This window comes from Rhinopithecus bieti, unplaced genomic scaffold (assembly GCF_001698545.2).
Source record: "Rhinopithecus bieti isolate Rb0 unplaced genomic scaffold, ASM169854v2 scaffold_12483, whole genome shotgun sequence".
Classification (NCBI taxonomy): Eukaryota; Metazoa; Chordata; class Mammalia; order Primates; family Cercopithecidae; genus Rhinopithecus; species Rhinopithecus bieti.
The window spans coordinates 62,344-71,165 of NW_016807060.1; the positions used below are offsets into that span (position 1 = coordinate 62,344).

At 37.4% G+C, this 8,822-nt stretch overlaps 1 long non-coding RNA gene across 3 annotated transcripts in view; it reads left to right on the top strand.

Moving 5' to 3' along the window:
- Positions 1-6,633, top strand: part of LOC108534466 (uncharacterized) — a 43,649-nt gene extending 37,016 nt beyond the window's left edge. The window contains exons 5-7 of one of the 3 annotated variants that reach the window (XR_001886988.1): positions 195-354; positions 3,820-3,874; positions 6,602-6,633. This is a non-coding gene — a long non-coding RNA (uncharacterized LOC108534466). The remainder of the gene's footprint in view (positions 1-194; positions 355-3,819; positions 3,875-6,601) is intronic. The other 2 variants (XR_001886987.1, XR_001886989.1) reach the window with 2 other exon arrangements.
- Positions 6,634-8,822: the final 2,189 nt, after the last annotated feature.

The following is an 8,822-nucleotide window of genomic DNA, read 5'->3' on the forward strand; positions in this document are numbered from 1 at the left end:
ACTTGGACAGCCGGGTTTTGTTTTGTGTTTTGTTTTATTTGCCATTAGGTTAAAATAGAATTTTAAGTGAAAATAAAATCTAAGGGAAATAAAACCTCCCCACATGTCAGTAATTGGCTTGTGTGAATGAAAGCAAAATGGAGTTTATGAATTCTATGTCCTGCTCCTTGAATCTCTTCCCTCCCACAAAACAGCAATTCCAGGACTTCCTCTTCAGCCCAAAAGAAGGTACCAGATCTGTGCACTGGGGCGATGTGGAAGAGACCTGCTTATTGCCCCTGATGTAAACTCCAGTAAGAAAAGACGTCAAGTACAAGTACTAGGAAATCACTTTATACATCTGTTTATAGGTTTGTAAGTACATAAAGATATTAAATGAGAGCTTTCCAAACTCAACTCAAGAGTTCAATTCCATTTTCTGGTCATTTTTCTTCCTCATTGTATACCTGCTTATTTCCATTTTTAGCTCTTGCATGTTTTCCTCTAAGTTTTGCTTTTTGGCCTCTTTATTTTATACATGTCTTTTCCTATTGCCATTTCACCTTGCATTCACCCCTCTCCCCAGAAAACTGGGACATTAAGCCTTTTTCAAAATGTTTTTCATGGCATTATTAAGAATCAGAGACTGAGCAAGAACCACTTTTTTCTCCTTTTTATATAACTATTGTACATAATAAGTTGATAGTTATCATTTAAACTGAACTTTTTTCTTAAAGTAGTTTCAAGTTAGGGAAAATAAGAGTGGCAGAGTTTACCCTTACTGTTCTTACTCTTATCGAGAAGTAGATTCTCAAAGCCAGGAAGAACGCATTATAGGAATTTCAGAATGTATCTTCTGTCGGTTTTCATCTATAATGAGGTATATGAGAATGAAGTATATAAATGCCCTAATAAATTTGGAAAGGGACAGCTTTTTAAAAAAATAAAACGTCTGTTTTGAGAAAAGAAATGACTCATTAGGTTTTACAGAATTAATTACAAGCTTGTCAATAGTATCGGGGCTTAATCAGTAAAGACGATCAAGTCTTCTTTTCCAGGGAGAAGAAAACAAAGTTCCCAATAAGAAGTGTAATTTTCAAGACTGTGGTACCAATTAGGTTGATTTCTTGAATCACACCATAATCATGTGCCTCATCTCTAATTCTGGAAGACTTTGAAAGAATGATAATCTACCTTCACCCCATCTCAGGGGCCTGAACACACACACTGAAGTAGAAATCTTTTTCCACTTCTAATGATCCATTACTTGGACAAGGAACTCATTGAACATGAGGACTGATTTTACAAAACTTAAACCTTTCCATTGGCAATTTATTGGGGTCCATGAGAATAATCCAAATGAAGAATACTTAAAATATCTACTCCCATAGATAAGGTTCTAGAAACCAAAACCTATTTTTGAATTGAGATCTATGAGAAGAAAGAACCATCTCCTGAGTGATAAACTCTCCACACTGAAAAACACATATGCCTTCGGTTTCTTATGTTCTTATTTCCCAGTGACCCTCAGACTTGAGTAGACACAATGTAGTAACTTTTGTTTTTTACCTGTGAAGAAGAGAAAGCAAGTGAAACAGTTGAGTTGTATATTATGGCCTTGATCCATTTCACTCCTGCAACTTGACCCACAAGTTAAATTTGAAAACTTAGTTCTATGAATGAGTTCTCAGTTTTTAAATATGTTTGTATAGGATATCTATATCCTAGACCAACAAGAGGACAATAGCTCAAACAGAACACAATTATGAGACCAGCATTCCAAACACAGTCAAAGGGAGGTCCATGAATATTTATGTATCCTTTCCAATGACTTTAGTGGGGAGCGGCTGCCTGGAGTGGTGACAAGGCAACCAGGCCCTTGGGTAGCTGAATTGCAAAATAGAATTCAGCTTAAAGCCGGTCTAAAGAAGATTGCACTTAAGTGTGCTTCTGAAGTTTTGATTTGTGTCCACTGGCACTCTTTGCGGGTTATGTTTAGTTTTGCTAAAGAAACTCACGGAGTTCATCCTTGCCGTTTGGGTAATTCTTCAGAGGGTTAGGGTGAGTTAATAGCATCCATGTGGCAAGATAACAATAGATTGGTGTTGCTTTGTGGAGGCTCACACACAGAAGTGGCTTCCTCAGAAATATGTGTTGGTTTTCATTGTTTTAACCCTCACATGCTACTGATCTCTTGTCATCCAGTTATTCATTTAGCACATGGAGGGGCATTCGCTAGAGTTGAGCCACTTTGTATGCAACAGAGATACTCACGGGCAGAGGGGGATTTCACAACGCAGTGCTTACTATCCTGAGTAAACCAAGCTATTTTCATCTTAGGCAGTGTCACATCTGTCATAAACTCATGTGGCTTGAAAAGAAGGAAAATCGACAGGAAAAAAATCACCCGTATTTTATTGTTGTTTTCTCTTATTTTGTAGTTTTAAAGTATTCGCAACAATGGACCATTTTATTTAGACCATAGCAACTGCCGTTCAGCAAAGGCAGTGAACACTTTTGTTTGCTAGTTTAAAAGCAGTTCAATGATTGGTGTGGTGTTTATTATGAAATGATGACAAAAGAGTTCTGGTGGTTTTAATAGTTTTAGCTTACGAGAGCTGTTGTTAATTTTGTCTGTAGTGTTGCAGGTGAAAAAATGCACAATGGATAAATAGTCTATATTGGTTTAACTGAACATAATATATAGTGTGTTCTGGAGTTGTTTGTCTCAATAGACTATAGTAATCAAAAGTAATGAACCTATTATGTGCAGGACCTTGGAGAGCGTCGAATGGCAGTAAAAGTGTGGCACATAAAAGGTTTATTAAAGGAAATTAAAGTCCATCATTGCCACACCTGCTCCCCTATTATAAGTCTATGGCAGGTCAGTGCCTTCAATCACAACTCAGCCTCTGAGAGCAGAAATGCAGCTCCCATTACCATTGCAGTCACACTGCATCGGAGCTAGTGTCAGGATTTAAGGATGGGAGCCACTGAGCGCACCTTCTGCCTGCCTCTGATTTTCAACAAGCAAAGCAACTTATTTACGTTTAAGAATTCCTTCTGATAATGTGCAGAAGTGAATTAAACTAAGAGATGATTAGCAGATTCTAGTGAAATGGATGGGTGTATCAAGGTCAGAGTCTGAAAACAACAGGCTTTTAAAGTCTTTGCATCCCTTTGGTCATTGATTTGATGACATTTAAAATATTTAGCAATGGTGTTTTGGGGAATTTGATACTGACACATATATCACTCAATTTTCACCTTCCTTATACCTTTGAATGATTATAACTGGTATTTATTCTGAAATTATAAGAGTAAACATATGTCATTGTTGATAATCAAAATTTCTCATGGTATTTTCTGGGGGCATTTCAGGGGTTTGTCTTCATGGTGCTTTTTTACACAGGAATCATTTTTTTCCCAAGCTTAGAAAGAGATATGTATTCAGAAGAAAGGACTTAGATTTTAGTAAAATGGTCTGAAATCTTTTGGTTTGACACGTGAGGTTTCGTCTCCTTCACAGCCACTGTTAATGAGACGAGCCTTTTTCCATCTTTGTAATGCCAGAAGTGTTTGAGTCACTTCAAACACTTGTGGACAAGGACATCTGCCCTCTTGTCGCTGTTCTCTCTGTTTTCCAGCAACTGTGGATGTATTTCCAAAGCTGGTGGTATGTGGGGGGAGTCATGGTTATGTACTATAGAGCCGGGCTGTGAGTCAAGAGCATGGAAGGCTACTGTTTTTCATAATGACCTTCAGAACTTCTAATTACATGTTTTCATATTTTGGTCAATGTCAAAGGAATGACCTTAGGACTTTGTCTTCATGTTATAGATGGATGCAGAGGCTGAAGATAAAACGCTACGTACTCGCTCTAAAGGAACTGAGGGTGAGTTAGCAAGCAGGTTCTATGACACTATGCCCACCACACCATGAAATATGAGAGTTCCAGTGCTCAGTCCCTCATGTGCAGTCAGAATGATTACAACTTCCTCGGGGCTTCTTTTTTCAAATCAAGCCAGGACACTGGCTCTTGGCATGGAGAGGCAAAATATTATGAACCAGGAGTTAAAGAATCCAGAAAAGTCCAAATGATATATGATGCTAATTTTTACAAAATGCAATCATGAGTGGATTTGAACATCACGCAAAACAGCATAAGGTTCAGCAAGTGAAGGATGTTTCATGGAAAACTTCAGATTATGGAAGTGACCTTTAATGGCCAAAGGAAAAGCCAGAATTGTTAGTTTATTGCCAAAGCAGGTTTTGATTTTTATGTTATCTGGTTTAGTGGTTCCCAACCTAAACTTAGTTCAAGTAAAATGATGGTGTTTGTTTTTTGACTGTCTCTGCTGGGAATTTCCAGCAGCTCTGATGTTTGGAAGGTTTAACTTGCTGGTTATCCCTCTCTTTTTGTAACCAACAGATGGTAATGTAATATTGAAATATAAACAGGCCCTTGATGATCTAAACATCTGGAAAACAGGATTGACTGGCAATAATACCCCTTAAGGAAAATAAATTTTATTATAATTGGCTATATTTTTGTGACCCTTAATTCTAAGTGGAAAACTCTAGGTTCACCACAGCCTCTGAAAACACTCGGATAGCTGTTCCCTACCCACCCCACCCCACCCTCCTTGGAGTCCACCTCACAGAGGAAGAGCTGCGGCAAAGCCGTAACCCTGCAGCTCTTTAGAAGGGTGTTGAGAAGTACAGTTGACAGTGGCTGATCAAATGGAATGCTTTCATTATCTGTGTATTTGTATATACAGTCCAGGTAGTTAATTCCTCTTTGAGCAAAGTCCAGAATCCCAAAATTTTTAATAAATTCAAGGATAAATTTTTTCAGTTAAAATATAACCATGGTTATCATTAACCATGGTAACCAAAATGCAGAATAATGTTGTGCTCCACCAACGTGGCACAAATATACATATGTAACAAACCTGCATGTTATGCACATGTACCCTAGAACTTTATAATAATAAAAAAATAATAATAATAATGTTGTGCTCATGAGATTTTTTTCTACCTAAACAGAAATTTTATACTGTATTATTTTCCAGTCTTACTTTATATTACTTTTAAAGTAACCACATTATATATCCTAATATTTGGAATGTAGTATTTCTAAACAATAGCTTTTTTATGGAGCAAACTTCTCAATAGGATACCAGCTTAAGAAAAGCAATTTGACTTGTTATTTGGAAAAAGTTTATGCCTGCCATAAATATCAGCATGCTAGAGTGTGTATTTAGATTATTTGAATTTCTTCTTTTGACTTCTAAAAGCACACTACTCTGTCATACTTTTAAAATGTGGGTTTTTTAAAATTTGCAATTCCTTTTGGACTTTAAATTCCTCTGGCACAGGCATGAACACCCTTAATAGAGCCAAAATGTTCTTCTAGAAATGAAACAACTGTTTCTCGTGAGGCATGAGTAATCTTTAAAACCACCTGTTGTCTCGCTCAATATGCTGCTTATCCTTGTGTAGGCAGGTATTTATAAACATGAACTTCTTTAGTTCCCATCATTTCAGTCAGAAAAATCAAAGCTGTTTTTCCCGTAAGTTCTTCATTTTTAAAAGGTTGGTGATACTAACATGGCTGAAGCTCATCCTCCCCTTTCTATATGGAGGAAGTTTATGAGTAAAAGCATGGGACATATTTATTTAGTAAAGTTTTTACCAGTTTTATTTGAATATGTGTTTAATATTAATAAAAATATAATCTTGAGATTCCTTTTGAATAATTTTCTACTAAAAATAAAATGTATTTTAAAAATAATCTGAGTCATTTGTGCTCCTGTGAATTTTCAATGAATCTTTAAGAACAGGTACCTGGAAAATCCAATCTATGATTATCAGGCCCCAGGGTCACCCAAGGTACTCAACCCACAGTCTGCCTATTCTGGGCCATATCCATCTGTCCTCTCATCTCCAAAGAACCAGAGCAAGAAAAGATAAACTCACCCAGTGAGAAACTTGNCCTGTTGTCTCGCTCAATATGCTGCTTATCCTTGTGTAGGCAGGTATTTATAAACATGAACTTCTTTAGTTCCCATCATTTCAGTCAGAAAAATCAAAGCTGTTTTTCCCGTAAGTTCTTCATTTTTAAAAGGTTGGTGATACTAACATGGCTGAAGCTCATCCTCCCCTTTCTATATGGAGGAAGTTTATGAGTAAAAGCATGGGACATATTTATTTAGTAAAGTTTTTACCAGTTTTATTTGAATATGTGTTTAATATTAATAAAAATATAATCTTGAGATTCCTTTTGAATAATTTTCTACTAAAATAAAATGTATTTTAAAATAATCTGAGTCATTTGTGCTCCTGTGAATTTTCAATGAATCTTTAAGAACAGGTACCTGGAAAATCCAATCTATGATTATCAGGCCCCAGGGTCACCCAAGGTACTCAACCCACAGTCTGCCTATTCTGGGCCATATCCATCTGTCCTCTCATCTCCAAAGAACCAGAGCAAGAAAAGATAAACTCACCCAGTGAGAAACTTGTTGGTCATTACCTCTAGGTGGGTGAAAAGTTTCCATTATACAGTTTTGAAAATTATCAACTGATTGAGTCTTCTTTTCTTCTGTTTTGTCAACAGTGCCAATGGATTCGCTAATCCAGGAGCTCAGGTAAGATTTGCCCTGTATTACTTTTTTTCACATTAATTGGCTTTGATTATTTGAAAAATTTGTACTTCTGAAGCCTCAGAATACTTGTTTTAACAGAAGGAATTGGCTAAAGGGCTTTTTCCATCCAGACGCTGTGTATGCACCAGGAAGGCAGAAGAGAATAACTGTACAGATACTTGATCCTGAACAACTCAATCTATTGTATTAATGACACAACAAAACAACGTTTTGCTGTGATGTGAGTGGTAGCCCACTTTTCTTCATCAAGTGTGTGCTCCCTTTGTGCACACCTCGCATGCGGTTGGATTTCACATTGATGGTCAGGGAAGAGCTGAGCTGCTATCCATGAACCTGACTGATGGATAACCCAGATCCTAAGTTATCCACTTCTTGCATTAAATAATTCGATGATTCCAGGCCGAGGTGAGCAGATTTCCTGAGCTGAGGAGTTCCAGAACAGCCTGGGCAACACGGTGAAACCCCGATACTACTAAAATACAAAAAATTAGCCGGGCATGGTGGCGTGAACCTATAGTCCCAGTGACTCAGGAGGCTGAGGCAGGAGAATGGCTTGAACCTGGGAAGTGGAGGTTGCAGTGAGCCGAGATCACACCATTGCACTCCAGCCTGGGTGACAGAGTGAGACTCCATCTCAAAATAATAATAATAATAATAATAATTATTATTATTATTATTAGATGATTCCATTGTGTAACTAATTTTTTAAACTAAACATGAGAACATAGTGTGACCAATGGTTTTTTTGAGTGGGTTCATGCATTTTCATCACAGATATTGTTGCTACTACACCTAGGCAATATTGTGAAAATTCCACCCTAACATATTTTCCAGGATAAATTCTAATTAGATTTTCTTTCAGAGTCTTTGTCAAGGTGTAGTCAAAAGAAAGTATGTTTTTTTAGGAAGAAACACATGCAGATGACACATTTTCTGTCAGGAACAAGATAATTGCTCTGTACATTTATCTGCATGTACTATTGACAACCTAGGAAGTCCCAAATCCACTATTTAGTCCACCTTTCCCGAAACAGCAATGGTCTGTATTTGTTCCTCAGGGAAATGTTTGAAAAATGGAGAATGTGTAACAGTGTCTAATACACTTAAACTTTGTAAGGTATGCAATTTACACAGTTCTTTCTCCAGGCAACTGAGCTTGTGATTCCCCTAAAACACAGGCTGTCACTGTTGCTTCCATGTGGCTTATGATCTCTCTCATAGCCTTGGTTCATTTATGTAGCGAAACACTTATCTGTTAGAATTCATGCAGATGCTCTTCTCTGTGGAATTTTTCAGTAGGGAATCCATGGCCCTACCTGTGTAATCAATTTTGTCTTACGAATTTTATTTTATTTTTATTTATTTATTTTTTTGAGACATGATCTCAAACAGGGTCTCACTCTGTCTCTCAGGCTGGAGTGCAGTGGTGCGATCACGGTTCACTGCAACCTCAAACTCCTGGGCTCAGGCAATCCTCCTGCTTCAGCCTCTTGAGTAGCTGGGAGTACAGGTGTGTGCCACCACACCTGGCTAATTTTTGTATTTTTAGTAGAGACAGTGTCTTGCTATGTTGCCTAGACTGGTCTCAAACTCCTGGGCTCAAGCGTTCCTCCCACCTTGGCTTCCCAAAGCTCTGGGATTAACAGGAGTGAGCCACTGCACCCAGCTTGAGAATTTTAATTTTGAAAGTATTTTGATAAGAACAGGACATAAAGTATACCCCTACATTTGGACAGGATTAAACTGTTGAATAACCTTGCTCATTTAAATTATTGCCTTTAGAATTTGCTCTTATTTAAAATTCTTATCTTTCTGGAGGCTTTCTTTATATCTCCTGTAGAATGTTCAAGAGAAGTTTAAAATGACCCAGTGCTCCAAGTGGGGGATGTGTTTGCAGTCCCTGGAGTGGTTTCTTGGTTCTTGTTGTAGAATCGGTGTGCCCGTGGACATGAGGCCACTTACATGGTGAGGGACACCAGAGCCTTTTAAAGGAATCAAGCCATTTGGAGAAAAAAAGACCTTAATTTTAGTGATGTTTCTTGAAGGCAACTTTCATACAAGATAATCTTTTTTTTTTTTTTTTTTTTTTTAGAGCTCAAAACCATTATCTTTATTTATTTATTTATTTTTTGAAACAGCGTCTCACTGCTCTGTCACCCAGGCTGGAGTGCA